General features: G+C 36.2%; 1 protein-coding gene across 6 annotated transcripts in view; it reads left to right on the forward strand.

Annotated features, from left to right (window-relative positions):
- PREPL (prolyl endopeptidase like) overlaps positions 1 to 13939 on the forward strand; it is a 55683-nt gene that overhangs the window by 14007 nt on the left and 27737 nt on the right. The window lies entirely within an intron of this gene.

Consider the following 13939-nt stretch of genomic DNA (forward strand, 5'->3'; position numbering starts at 1 on the left):
TTACAATGTACATCTTTATATGCCCAACACATAGCATTAATGACTGTCACATACTAGATAAGCAATAAATGTTTGTGGATGAGTTAATAGTTGAATGAATGATTTTTTCTTTTCATGTAACCATAAATTTTATTGCTTGAAGAAAGACCAAAGAAATCATCTAGTCTGAGCTTTCTTTAGGTCTTTGGTCTATTTTGAATTTATTTTTTGTATGTGCTATGAGGGGTCGGAGTTTGACTTCATTCTTTTGCCTGTGAATATCCACTTAGCCCAGCATCATTTGTTGAGAAGACTGTTCTTTTCCCATCGAATTTTCTTAGCATGCTTATCAAAAATCTGCTGACCATAAATGTAAGGGTTTATTTCTGGACTGTCAGTTCTATCCTGTTGATCTGTATGTCTGTCCTTAGGCCAGTACTACACTCTTGATTGCCATAGCATTCTAGTAAGTTTTGAAATCAGGAAATGTGTGAGTTCTTTCTTTACAAATGAAAAAACTAAAGTCACTGAGCCCAAGGTAAAATTTTTAAAAATTATAAAAATTAATGGAGTCAGAACCAAGCCTCAGGTAACTTGATTCACATCACCTTTCTTTTAAATATCTTTTATTATAAGTCACTACAGATATATACAAAGAGAGAGAGAATACCATAGCAAATACCCATGTATCCACTACTCAGTGTGACTTTTTTCTTAACCAAAAAAGTTACAGATGTATTTGAAGACTCCTATGTACTTCCCTGATCCTTACCTCCCCAGTGGTGATCATTGTCCTTAACCTCTTTTCATTCTATTTTTATGTAATTTGGTAGCATATATATTTGTATCCACTGATGATATATAATATTGTTTTGCATGTTTTACAACTTTAGGTAAATAATGTACATACAATTGTATAACTTGCTTTGCTGTTCAACATTCTGATTTTGAGGTTCCACATTAATATATGTATCTCTGTTTCATTTTTTACAACTGCTGCGTAGTATTCTATGATATGCCACAATTAATCTGTTTTCTTTGGACAAGCATGTAGGTTGTTTCCAATTTCCAGACTTACCCAAAAAAAGCTGCAGAGCACAATCTTGTATGTATCTCCTTATCTATGTGTGCTTGTCTTTCTCTAGAGTCTATATCTAGAATTGGAATTCCTAATTGTATTCACATCCTAATGTTTCTTGTTAAATTATTTTCTGACTTGATAGAACTATCTTACACTCAAGATAGAAAGGAATTTATAAGAATTCTATCTCTACATCTTGAATAACATTTGATATTATCAGACCTTTTTGCCCTGCTGATGGTAAATAGTATGTCATTGTTGCTTAATTTCCATTGCCCTAATAATGAGGTTGAGCATCTTTTCATGTTTATTGACACCATTGGTTTTGTCTTCCTGAATTGCTTATTGATGATGTTTGACCATTTTTCCTATTGAGTTGGTCTTTTTCTTACTGATTCATAGGAGTTTTTTTACATATCCTTTGTCTTTTATTTGTGCGTAGATATCTTCTCTATATTTGTGCTGTCTTTTCACTTTATTTATGATGTCTTTTGTTAAATAAGTCTTAAAATTTTTATGTTTTGTGCTCTCTATGTTTCATTCAATTCAGCAGTTATTTGTTGAACACCTACTATGCATCATTCTACCCATTAGGTATATAGCATTGAGCAAAGGAAACAAAGATACCTGCCTTCATGGAGCTTATCATTCTACTTCTAGGGATAGAGAAAGAATAAAGAAATATGTGAGTAAAATATAAAGTATGTCAGAGGCAATAAGTACAATGAAAAATAAAATAGGACAAGGAAATATTAGATAGGCCATGTTGGGATAGGGTGAACTGTGATTTTAGTATAGTGGTCAAGGCAAGCCTAACTGGGATGACATTTGAGCAATAGCTTCTAGTAGGTGTTTGGGCATAGGGCACAGTAAGTTCTAAGAAAGTGAGGTGGGAGCAAGCCTGACATATTCAAGAAACATCAAAGAGGCCAGTGTGGCTCAGAGTAAGTGGTTGAGGGAGGAATGTAGTAGCAGATGAGGTCAGCAAGGTAATGGGGCAAGATCCTTTAGGCTCTTGTAGACCATTACAAGGATTTTTTCTCTTGAGTGATATGGGAAAACCATTGGATGGGGTTTTGAGTGAAGGAGTGATATAATCTGACTTCAGGCTCATTCTAGTTCCTTTGTTGAAAATAGACTATGGAAGGTAGAGGCAGAAACAGAGCATTTTGGCTATTGCAGTAATCCAAAGGAGAAACGATACTGGTACCACCAGAGTAGTACAAGTGTGAGAAGTGGTCAGATTCTAGATATATCTTGAAAGTAGAATTGACAAGGTTTGCAGATCACTTGATTGTGGCAAGAGAGAAAGACAAAGAAGACTAATACTTTCAAGCATGAGCAGCTTGGAAAGAGTTATTTATGAAAATAGGAAAGATTGCCTACAGAACAGGAGATTTCTGTGGGGAGAGGGTACATGGGGAAATTGGATGTTCAGTTTTGGACACTTTTTGACGTACTATTTAGGCATATAAATTTAGGAGTCCTCTGCACATAAATAGCTTTTAAGGTCATGTGACTGGATGAGATCACCAAATGAATTAGTGCACACTAGATAAAGAAGTGGTCCAGGGTATTTTGATGGTAAGAGCCAAGGAGTTGAGTAGGAACTAGCTAAAGACACTGAGAAGGGCCAGTGAGATAGGAGGCAAACAATGAAAATGATGTGTCCTGGAAGCCAAGTGAAGAAAAATGTTTTAGGAGGAGGACGTGATCAACTGTTTCATAATGCTGATAGGTCAAGTACTGTGAATACCTAGAATTAACATTTGTACTTTGTGATGTAGTGGCCATCAGTGACTTTTTTTTAAATGAAGTAATATCTTATTTTTTTAAATTATTATTTTATATTGGAGAATAGTTCATTAACAGTGTTGTGTTTCAGATGTACAGCAAAGTGATTCAGTTATACATATACATGTATCTATTCTTTTTCAAATTCTTTTCTCACTTAGGTTATTACAGAATATTGAGCAGAGTTCCCTGTGCTGTCCTTGTTTGTTATCTATTTTAAATATAGTAGTGTGTACATGTCAATCCCAAACTCCCAATTTATCCCTCCCCCCGCCCACCTTTCCCCTTTGTTAGCCGTAAGTTTTTCTTTTTTAAAAAAAATTTTATTTATTTTTTGGATGCGTTGGGTCTTCATTGCTGTGTGCGGGCTTTTCTCTAGTTGTGGTGAATGGGGGCTACTGTTTGTTGCGGGGCATGGACTTCTCATTGTGGTGGCTTCTCTTATTACAGAGCACGGGCTGTAGGCACATGGGCTTCAGTAGTTGCAGCACGTGAGCTCAGTAGTCGCGGCATGCAGGCTTCGTAGTTGTGGCGCGTGGGCTCGGTAGTTGTGGCTCGTGGGCTGTAGAGCGCCTGGGCTTCAGTAGTTGTGGAGCGTGGGCTCTAGAGCTCAGGCTCCGTAGTTGTGGCAAACAGGTTTAGCTGCTCCACAGCATGTGGGATCTTCCCAGACCAGGGATTGAACCCATGACCCCTGCATTGACAGGAAGATTCTTCCTGGCGCCACCAGGGAAGTCCCAAACGATAAGTTTGTTTTCTAAGTCTGTGAGTCTGTTTCAGTTTGGAAATAAGTTCATTTGTATCATTTTTTTAAGATTCCGCATATAAGCGATATCATATGATATTTGCCTTTCTCTGTCTGACTTCACTTGGTGTGATAATCTCTGGGTACATCCATGTTGCTACAAATGACACTATTTTATTCTTTTTAATGGCTGAGTAATATTCCAACATATATGTACCACATCTTCTTTATCCATTCCTTTGTCGATGGGCATTATGGTTGCTTCCGTTCTTGGCTATTGTAAACAGCACTGCAGTGAACATTGGAGTGCGTGCATCCTTTCAAACCATGATTTTCTCCAGATATATGCCCAGGAGTGAGATTGCTGGATCATGTGGTAGCTCTGTTTTTATTTTTTTAAGGAACCTCCATATTGTTCTCCATTGTGGCTGTACCAATTTACATTCCCACTAACAGTGTAGGAGGGTTCCCTTTTCTTCACACCTTCTCCAGCATTTATTGTTTGTAGACTTTTGATAATGACCATTCCGACTGGTGTGAGGTGATTGATATCTCATTGTAGTTGTGGTGTGCATTTCTCTAATAATTAGTGATGTTGAGCATCTTTTCATGTGCCTCTTGGCCATCTGTATGTCTTTGGAGAAATGTCTATTTAGGTCTTCTGCCCATTTTTTGATTGGGTTGTTTGTTTTTTTTGATACTGAGCCGCATGAGCTGTTTGAGTTTTGGAGATTAATCCCTTGTTGATCGCATCTTTGCCAATATTTTCTCCCATTCTGTGGGTTGTCTTTTCGTTTTGTTTATGGTTTCCTTTGCTGTGCAAAAGCTTTTCAGTTTAATTAGGTCCCATTTGTTTATTTTTGTTTTTATTTCCATTACTCTGGGAGATGGATTGAAAAAGGTATTGCTGCGATTTATGTCAGAGGGTGTTCTGCCTATGTTTTCCTCTAAGAGTTTTATAGTATCTGCTGTTACATTTAGGTCTTTAATCCATTTTGAGTTTATTATTATGTATGGTGTTAAAGAATGTTCTAATTTCATTCTTTTACATGTAGCTGGCCAGTTTTCCCAGCACTATTTATTGAAGAGACTATCTTTTCTCCATTGTGTAGTCTTTCCTCCTTTGTCGTAGATTAATTGACCATAGGTGCATGCGTGGGTTTATCTCTGGGCTTTCTATCCTTTTCCATTGATCTATATTTCAGTTTTTGTGCCAGTACCATACTGTCTTGATTACCATAGCTTTGCAGTATAATTTGAAGTCAGGATTGAAGTCCTCCAGCTCTGTTTTTCTTTCTCAAGATTGCTTTGGCTATTCAGGGTCTTTTGTGTCTCCATACAAATTTTAAATTTTTTTGTTCTAGTTCTGTGCAAAATACCATTGGTAATTTGATAGGAATTGCATTGAATCTGTAGATTGCCTTGGTAGTACAGTCATTTTGACAGTACTGATTCTTACAATCTAAGAACATGGTATGTCTTTCCATCTGTCATCTTCGATTTCTTTCATCAGTGTCCTGTAGTTTTGGGGTTATAGGTCTTTTGTCTCCTTAGGTAGGTTTATTCCTAGGTATTTTATTCTTTTTGATGCAAGAGTAAATGGGATTGTTTCTTTAATTTCTCTTTCTGATCTTTTGTTGTTACTGCATAGAAATGCAACAGATTTCTGTGTATTAATTTTGTATCCTGAAACTTTACAGAATTCATTGATGAGCTCTAGTAGTTTTCTGGTAGCTTCTTCAGAATTTTCTATGGATAGCATCATGTCATCTGCAACAGTGACAGTTTTACTTCTTCTTTTCCAATTTGGATTCCTTGTGTTTCTTTTTGTTCTCTGATTGCCATGCCTAGGACTTCCAAAACTATGTTGAATAAAAGTGACAAGAGTGGACATCCTTGTCTTGTTCCTGATCTTAGAGGAAATGCTTTCAGCTTTTCACCACTGAGTCTGATATTAGCTATAGTTTTGTCATATATGGCCTTTATTATGTTGAGGTATGTTCTCTCTATACCCACTTTCTGGAGAGTTATCATCATAAATGGGTGTTGAATTTTGTTAAAAGCTTTTTCTATTGAGATGATCATATGGTTTTTATTCTTTAATTTGTTGATGTGGTGTGTCATACTGATTGTTTTGTGGATATTGAAAAATCCTTGCATCCCTGAGATAAATCCCACTTTTTCATGGTGTATGATCCTTTTAATATACCATTGGATTCAGTTTGCAAATATTTTGTTGAAGATTTTTGCATCTATCTTCATCAGTGATACCGGCCTGTAATTTTCTTTTTTTGTGGTATCTTTGTCTGATTTTGGTATCAGGGTGATGGTGGCCTCATAGAATGAGTTTGGGAGTGTTACTTCCTCTGCAGTTTTTTGGAAGAGTTTCCGAAGGATAGGTGTTAACTCTTCTCTAAATGTTTGATAGAATTCACCTGTGAAACCGTCTGGTCCTGGACTTTTGTTAGTTGGGAGTTTTTTAATCACAGATTTCAATTTCACTACTTGTGATTGGTCTGTTCATATTTTCCAATTCTTCCTGGTTCAGTCTTGGGAGATTGTGCCTTTCGAAGAATTTGTCCATTTCTTCTAGGTTGTCCATTTTATTGGCATACAGTTGCTTGTAGTAGTTTCTTATGATCCCTTGTATTTCTGTGGTGTCCATTGTAACTTCTCCTTTTTCATTTCTAATTTTATTGATTTGAGCCCTCTACCTTTTTTTCTTGAGGGGTCTGGTTAAAGGTTTATCAATTTAGTTTATCTTTTCATGGAACCAGCTTTTAGTTTCATTGATCTTTTCTGTTGTTTTCTTTGTCTCTATTTCATTTATTTCTGCTCTGATCTTTATGATTTCTTTCCTTTTACTAACTTTGAGTTTTGTTTCTTCTTTCTCTGTTTGCTTTAGGTGTGAGGTTAGGTTGTTTATTTGAGATTTTCTTGTTTCCTGAGGTAAGATTTTATTGCTATAAACTTCTTTCTTAAGACTGCTTTTGCTGCGTCCCATAGGTTTTGGCTTGGCGTGCTTTTGTTTTTGTTTGTCTAGGTATTTTTTGATTTCCTCAGTGGTCCATTATTTGTTTAGTAGCATATTGTTTAGTCTCCACGTTTGTGTTTTTTAGTTTTTTGTATTGTTTTGGTTTACAGTTTTTTTAGTTTTCTTTTCCTAGCATTGTAGTTGGAAAAGATTCTTGGTACGATTTCAGTTTTCTTAAATTTACCAAGGCTCGCTTTGTGACCCACCGTGTGATCAGTCCTGGAGAGTGTTCCATGGGTACTGGAGAAGAATGTGTATTCTGCTGCTTTTGGATGGAATGCTCTGTAAATATTAAGTTCATCTGGTCTAATGTGTCGTTTAAGGCCTGTGTTACCTTATTGATTTTCTGTCTGGATCATCTGTCCATTGATGAAAGTGGGGTGTTAAAGTCCCCCACTATTATTGTGTTACTGTTGATTTCCTCTTTTAGAGCTGTTAGCAGTTGCCTTATGTATTGAGGTGCTCCTATGTTGGGTGCATATATATTTATACTTGGTATATCTTTTTCTTGGATTGATCCTTTGATCATTATGTAGTATCCTTCCTTGTCTCTTGTAACATTATTTTAAAGTCTATTTAGTCTGATATGAGTATTGCTACTCCAGCTTTCTTTTATTTCCATTTGCATGGGATAGCTTTTTCCATCCCCTCACTTTCAGTCTGTATGTGTCCCTAGATCTGAAGTATATCTCTTGTAGACAGCATATATATGGATCTTATTCTTGTATCCATTTAGCCAGTCTTTGTCTTTTGTTGGATCATTTAATCCATTTACATTTAAAGTAATTATCGACATGTATGTTCTTATTGCCATTTTGTTAATTGTTTTGGATTTGTTTTTGTAGGTCTTTTTTTGACTCTTCCTCTTTTGTTCTCGTGATTTGATGACTAACTTTACTGTTGTGTTTGGATTCCTTTTTCTTTTGTGTATGTGTATCTATTGTAGATTTTCGGTTTGCATTTACCATGAGGTTTTGATATAGCAGTCTATATGTATACAAGATTGTTTTAAGTTGCTGATCTTTTAATTTCAAATCCATTTCCAATATCCTGCATTTGTACTCTCCTCACGATTGCTGGTTTTGATATCATATTTGTATGTGGATCATTTCCTACCTTTACTGTATGTTTGCCTTTGCCAGCGAGCTTTTCCATTCTTAGTTCTCTTGTTTCTAGTTGTAACCTTTTCTTTTCCACCTTGAGAAGTTCCTTTAGCATTTGTTGCAAAGCTGGTCTCGTGGTGCCAAATTCTCTTAGCTTTTGCTTGTCTGTAAAGCTTTATGAGAGCCTTGCTGATTAGAGCATTCTTGGTTGTTGGTTCTTCCATTTCATCACTTTAAATATATCCTGCCACTCCCTTCTGGCTTGCAGAGTGTCTGCTAAGAAATCAGCTGATAACGTTATGAGAATTCTCTTGTATGTTATTTGTTGCTCTTCCCTTGTTTTTATTATTTTTCTTTGTCTTTAATTTTTGTCAATTTGATTACTGTGTGTCTCAGCATGTTCCTCCTTCGGTTTATCTTGCCTGGGACTCTCTGTGCTTCCTGGACTTGAGTGGACTTGTTTCCTTTCCCACGTTAGGGAAGTTTTCAGCTATTATCTCTTCAGATATTTTCTCAGGTCCCTTCTCTTTGTCTTGTTCTTCTGGGATCCCTATAATGTGAGTGTTGATGCCTTTAATGTTGTCCCAGAGGTCTCTCAGACTGTCCTCATTTCTTTTCATTCTTTTTTCTTTATTCTGTTCCATAGCAGTGATTTCCACCATTCTGTCTTCCAGCTCACTTATCCATTCTTCTGCCTCAGTTATTCTGCTATTGATTCTTTTAAGTGTATTTTTCATTTCAGTTGTTGTATTGTTCATCTCTGTTTGTTTGTTCTTTAGTTCTTCTCTGTCTTTGTTAAACATTTCTTGTATTTTCTCAATCTGTGCCTTCATTTTTATTTCCAAGATCTTGGATCATCTTTACTATCATTACTCTGAATTCTTTTTCAGGTAGATTGCCTATTTCCACTTCAGTTAGATGTTCTTCTGGGCTTTTATCTTATTCCTTCATTTGGGACATATTCCTCTGCCATCTCATTTTGTCCAACTTTCTGTGATTATGGTTTCTGTTCCACAGGCTACAGGATTGTAGTTCTTCTTGCTTCTGATGTCTGCCCGCTGGTGGATGAGCCTAAGAGGCTTGTCCAGCCTTCCTGGTGTGAAGGACTGGTTCCTGCCCATTGGTGGGTGGGGCTGGGTCTTATCCCTCTGGTGGGCAGGGCCATGTCAAGGGGTGTGTTTAGTGGGAAGCTGTGTGCTCAGGAACACTTTAAGCAGCCTCTCTGCTGATGTGTTCCTGCCCTGTTGGTTGTTTGGCCTGAGATGTCTGAGCAGTGGAGCCTACAGGCTGTTGGGTGGGGCCAGGTCTTGGTGAGAACATTGCAGCCACCAGTAGGGCTCACGTCAATGAGTACTCCCCAGAACTACTGCTTCCAGTGTCTTTGTCCCCACAGTGAGCCACAGCCACCCTCTGCCTCCACAGAAGACCCTCCAATACCAGCCAGTAGGTCTGGCCCAGGCTCTTTTGAGGTCATTTCTTTTTTCCCTTGGACCTGGTGCACGTGACACTTCGTGTGCACCCTCCAAGAGTGCAGTTTCTGTTTGCCCCAGTCCTGTGGAATTCCTGCTATCAAAACCTGATGGCCTTCAAAGCCAGATTCTCTGGGGGCTCCTCCTCCCATTGCCAGACACCCAGGCTGGTGAGCCTGATGTGGGGCTCAGAACTTTTGCCCCTGTGGGAGAACTTTTATGATATGATTATTTTCCAGTTTGCTGATCATCTACCCGATGGGTATGGTATTTGATTTATCATGATTGCCCCCCTCCTACCATCTCATGGTGGCTTCTTTGTCTTTGGGTGTAGGATATCTTTTTTTTGGTAGGTTCCAGGATTTTTTTTGTCAATGTTGTTCTGCAGTTAGTTGTGATTTGGGTGTTTTCATAAGAAGAGGTGAGCTCACATCTTTCTACTCTGCCATCTTGTCTCTGTCCCCCATAATATCTCTGGCCATCAGTGACCTTGACAAGAGCAGTCAGTGGAATGAGAAGGGCAAAAATCTTACTGGGCTCAAGGAGAGAAATTAGAAGCAGGGAACATTGGAAACAATTACTTTCCTTCATTTAACAGTCACTTTTTGAATAAGAAAATAAACAGCAAATACAACTAGATATTTTAAATGAATATAATTAAGAGTATTGAAAAGAGTTTCACAGATGATTAGTATGGTTTTGTGAAAAAAAACAAAGATCATTTATTAAGTCAAGGAAGTTCCTCTCTATTCCTAATTTAAGGTTTTTATCATTTTCTAAGTGCATTATTTTCTGTTTTTTTCTGCAATAATTGAAATGGGCCTAAGATTTATTTCCTTTATTTGTGATTGATGGATTTTTCTAACATTGAACCATACTTTCATTCTTAAGGTAAATCCTACTTGGTCACATAGGATCTTATTGTTACTATTATTGTTTTTATTTTGTGCTTTTTAAAAATGCATTGATTTATGAATTTTATTTGAGTTTTTTCAATCCATATTTTACAGTAAGATTGGTTTTTAATTGTCTAATATTGTCACTGTCTAGTGTTAGTGTCAGGGTTATATTAGCCTGATAAAATAAGTTGAGTAGTTTTAAATAGTTGGCATTTTTTTTCTTAAATAGTTGACATATGAGATTATCTTTTCCTTGAGGATTAGAGAAAGCTACCCTTGAAGGTGTCTGGGTTTTCTGTCTCTTTTAAGAAGGGAGCACTTAGTTATCAATTTCTTTTATATTTATTAGCTTATACAGTTTTTCTTTTTTTGAGTTGGTTTTGGTAATTTATTTTCTGGAATATTACCCATTTTATCGTGTTTTCAAATATATTAGCATAAAGAATGTTATTGTAAGTTTTAATAATCTTAATTATGTCTGTAATTTTTCCAACTTTTTCATTCGTAATGTTTTATCATTTTTTAAATCAGTTTTGCTATACATCTCTTTCTTAGTACATTTTTTAAAAGAACCAACTTTTTTATTTTGTTGGTCTTCTCGTTAGTTACTGTATCAATTTAATTGAAACAAATTAATTTTATTTCCTGTCTTCTAGTTCCTTTAGGTTTACTCTTCTCTTTTTCTGTCTTAAATTGAAATGTTTCATATTACGTTATTTCAGGAGACACATAATCTCAGCTTGTCCCACTATTAATGGTGCTAAGCTTGATAATTTCAGCTAAGGTGATAACTGCTAGTTCTCTCCATTGTTAACAGGCCATTATTCCCTTTGCAGTTACTAAGTAGACTTAGAGTAATTCTTCGTGCAAATATTTTATTACCTGACATAATTTCATCTAATGAGTTTAATAACCAAGGATGATCTTTACCCTAATCATTTGTTTCACTGGGGGTTGCTAATGATTTTTTACTTCTATTATTCTTTCTACATTTATTAGGTGGTAGTATTCTGTTAAGAAGAGTTTCCCCCTTTTTTTGTACCCTCTTTTTATTTTATTTTAGTTAGGTGTGTGTTTTATTTTTTGCTTCTTTTTAAATTATTGGGTTTTTTTCAGTTTATTATAATCAATTACACAGTCATTATTATTTTTGATGCTCAAACTGTCCCAAATGTGGCTAGTAGGAACCCCTTCAAACTGGCCTTTGTGTTCTTTTGACACATCTCCGTGAACCTTTGAACACTTCTTGCTTTCTGACACAAAATGACCTAAGCCTACTTTTTACTCTCCCTGCCCCAGACTTGGAATAAGCTATTAATTAATGGCACCATCTTGACTAAAAGCTGCCCACTGTTCTTCTATTGTGCTATTTTCTGTTTTTAGAGTTCATTATTATTTGCTATAATAAAGTTTACAGAGACTTTCCTGGCAGTCCAGTGGTTAAGACTCCACACTTCCACTGCAGGGGGCACAGGTTTGATCCCTGGTTGGGGAACTAAGATCCTTATGCCACACAGTGTAGCCAAAAAATAAATTAATTAATAAAATGTGAAGTTTACATATTCCATTCTCTTGTCTTATGAATTTCCATTGTAAAATGGTTTTGTGGTGGACCACCCAGAAGGTGGGAAGGAATGCTTCTTTTTTCCACTGATTGAGCGATACTGTACATGTAACTCTTAAAATTTAAAGCTCTCCTCACCTCAGCTCCTTTAGGTAGTATATTCTCTTAAAACTAATAGACTATTCATGTATTAAGACAGTGTTCCCCAATCTTTTTGGCACCAGGGACCAGTTTTGTGGAAGACAATTTTTGCATGGACCCGGGGTGGAGCTATAGTTCAGGTGCTATTGCGAGTGATGGGGAGCAGCAGATGAAGCTTTGCTCGCTCACCTGCCGCTCACCTCCTGCTGTGCGGCCTGGTTCCTAGCAGGCCACGGACAGGTACCAGTTCGCAGCCCAGAGGTTGGGAACCCCTGCTTTAAGATGCTTGGCTAAAATGGATAGGTTTAGCTGCATACCCTAATGGTAATGCTAGCTGGCATTGAAATGAAAGCTTAAAACACCCAGTGGGTATTCTTGGGGACAGAACTTAAACCAAAACCAGTTTGGAGTACTTTATGACTATTATATAAAATCTCAGTTTCCCTGGAAGTAATTCCTTTTGAGGAATTATTTACAGAACTCTTGAATTCTACTTCCATTTTATTAAGGCAGTTAAAAATCCTATTGCTTTCAGGGTTATTTTGGTTCAGATAAGCTCAGTTTATTTGGATTTGTGACACAGAAAAAAGTTAATCAAGAGTGTAAACTAAGTTTAGGAGGATAGATATTGGGCCCAGCTCTGTTGCCTTACCCCGGCATTGGCCATGGCTCTCAATAAGAATGGGTGTTTAAAAGTGACAGAGCCCAGCTCCTCACCTACAGTGTGCTAGGAGCTGCAAGGTAGTAGAAAGAGATACTCTCTTCATAGCCATCCTGACTGTACTTCAAAAGTTCTAATAGGAATTAACAGAATAGATAAGTATATATCTGGATATGAAAAGGTAGCTTCTACCACTAAGTTATTGTTTCAAGATAAATTTCTAGCGATCTTCTGATTTGTGCTTTGGGTGATAATAGGAAATTATTGGTATAGATATTTTGCCTCACTAAAGATTAACACTAGATTTTGTAGAAATACTAAAAAAAAATGAGCCTTTAGAATTTGAATTTTAAATCATTACTCCATCATATTAATTTTATGATTGAAGTAGAGACTTCAGTTGAAGTAGAGACTGAATGATTTAGACTACTGTAACAGCCATTGTTGCCAATGTGAATCTAATCCAAATCATAAAGCATCTCAAAAAGTCTAAAAAACTTTGTGAGAATGATTATTTTTTCATTTAATTTGCTTTGGTGATTTTTCTGTTTTATTCTTGTGTTTAATTTTAGACTGTTTAAATCTTTGTGATATAAACTGTATTTATAGCTTACATTTTCTACACTGTTGGTAAAGTATCATGGATACCCTTGTGCAATAAATATTTACCAGCTGTTGCAGGTCCTAACCAAAGGCTTAGTGCTCTCTCTGGCACAAATCACTACAGTTGTCATCTTTGGCAGAAAGCTGACATTTAAAATCTTGGCTAGAATTATTTTCCTTAAGCAAGGGAAACCTGTGGAGTGTTGAATTATTCAACCCTTTTTTTAATTTGACAACTGAGGTTTTGCCTTATCCAAATTTTAATAATTCATATGATATTTATATGCTCACCAGAGATCAACGTAAGCTGTTAGCTTATTAGATACTCCTAATAAGACACTGAGTGCTTTATTTAGCTTTCACCTATATCTTTACTTGTCAATTTTCCATTATTTTTCCTTTTTGAAGATGAGTATATATATATTTTTAACCTCAAAGAGAAGCTCTGTTTTATAAAGCATTAATTTGCCTTTTGAGCTAATAAACAGTTCTATTCAGAGGATTCCTTATCTCCATGAGAAGAAAATTATGGCCAATGAAGATATAAAGTATGAAAAACTTTTTATCATAACTCTTGCTGTGAATAAAATAATAGTGAACATTTATTAAGAATGATAATGTCTTCCTCTCCCTTTGACATTTTCCCCTTTTTAGGAGGTATTTCAGTACTTATAAAACTCAGTAGACTTCTACTTCTCACACCTGGCTATTAAATTTGTAAATGTTCATAGGATTTCCTTTACTGCTTTCTCAGTATTTCTGAAGACTTTCCAGCGCTTCTTAGTACTACTGCATCTTAAGGACTTATCCATTTAAATTAATAGTATAGTCATCAAGTATCCACCTTGTTTACATTTTTAAATGAA

This window comes from Kogia breviceps, chromosome 11 (assembly GCF_026419965.1).
Source record: "Kogia breviceps isolate mKogBre1 chromosome 11, mKogBre1 haplotype 1, whole genome shotgun sequence".
NCBI classification, from domain to species: domain Eukaryota; kingdom Metazoa; phylum Chordata; class Mammalia; order Artiodactyla; family Physeteridae; genus Kogia; species Kogia breviceps.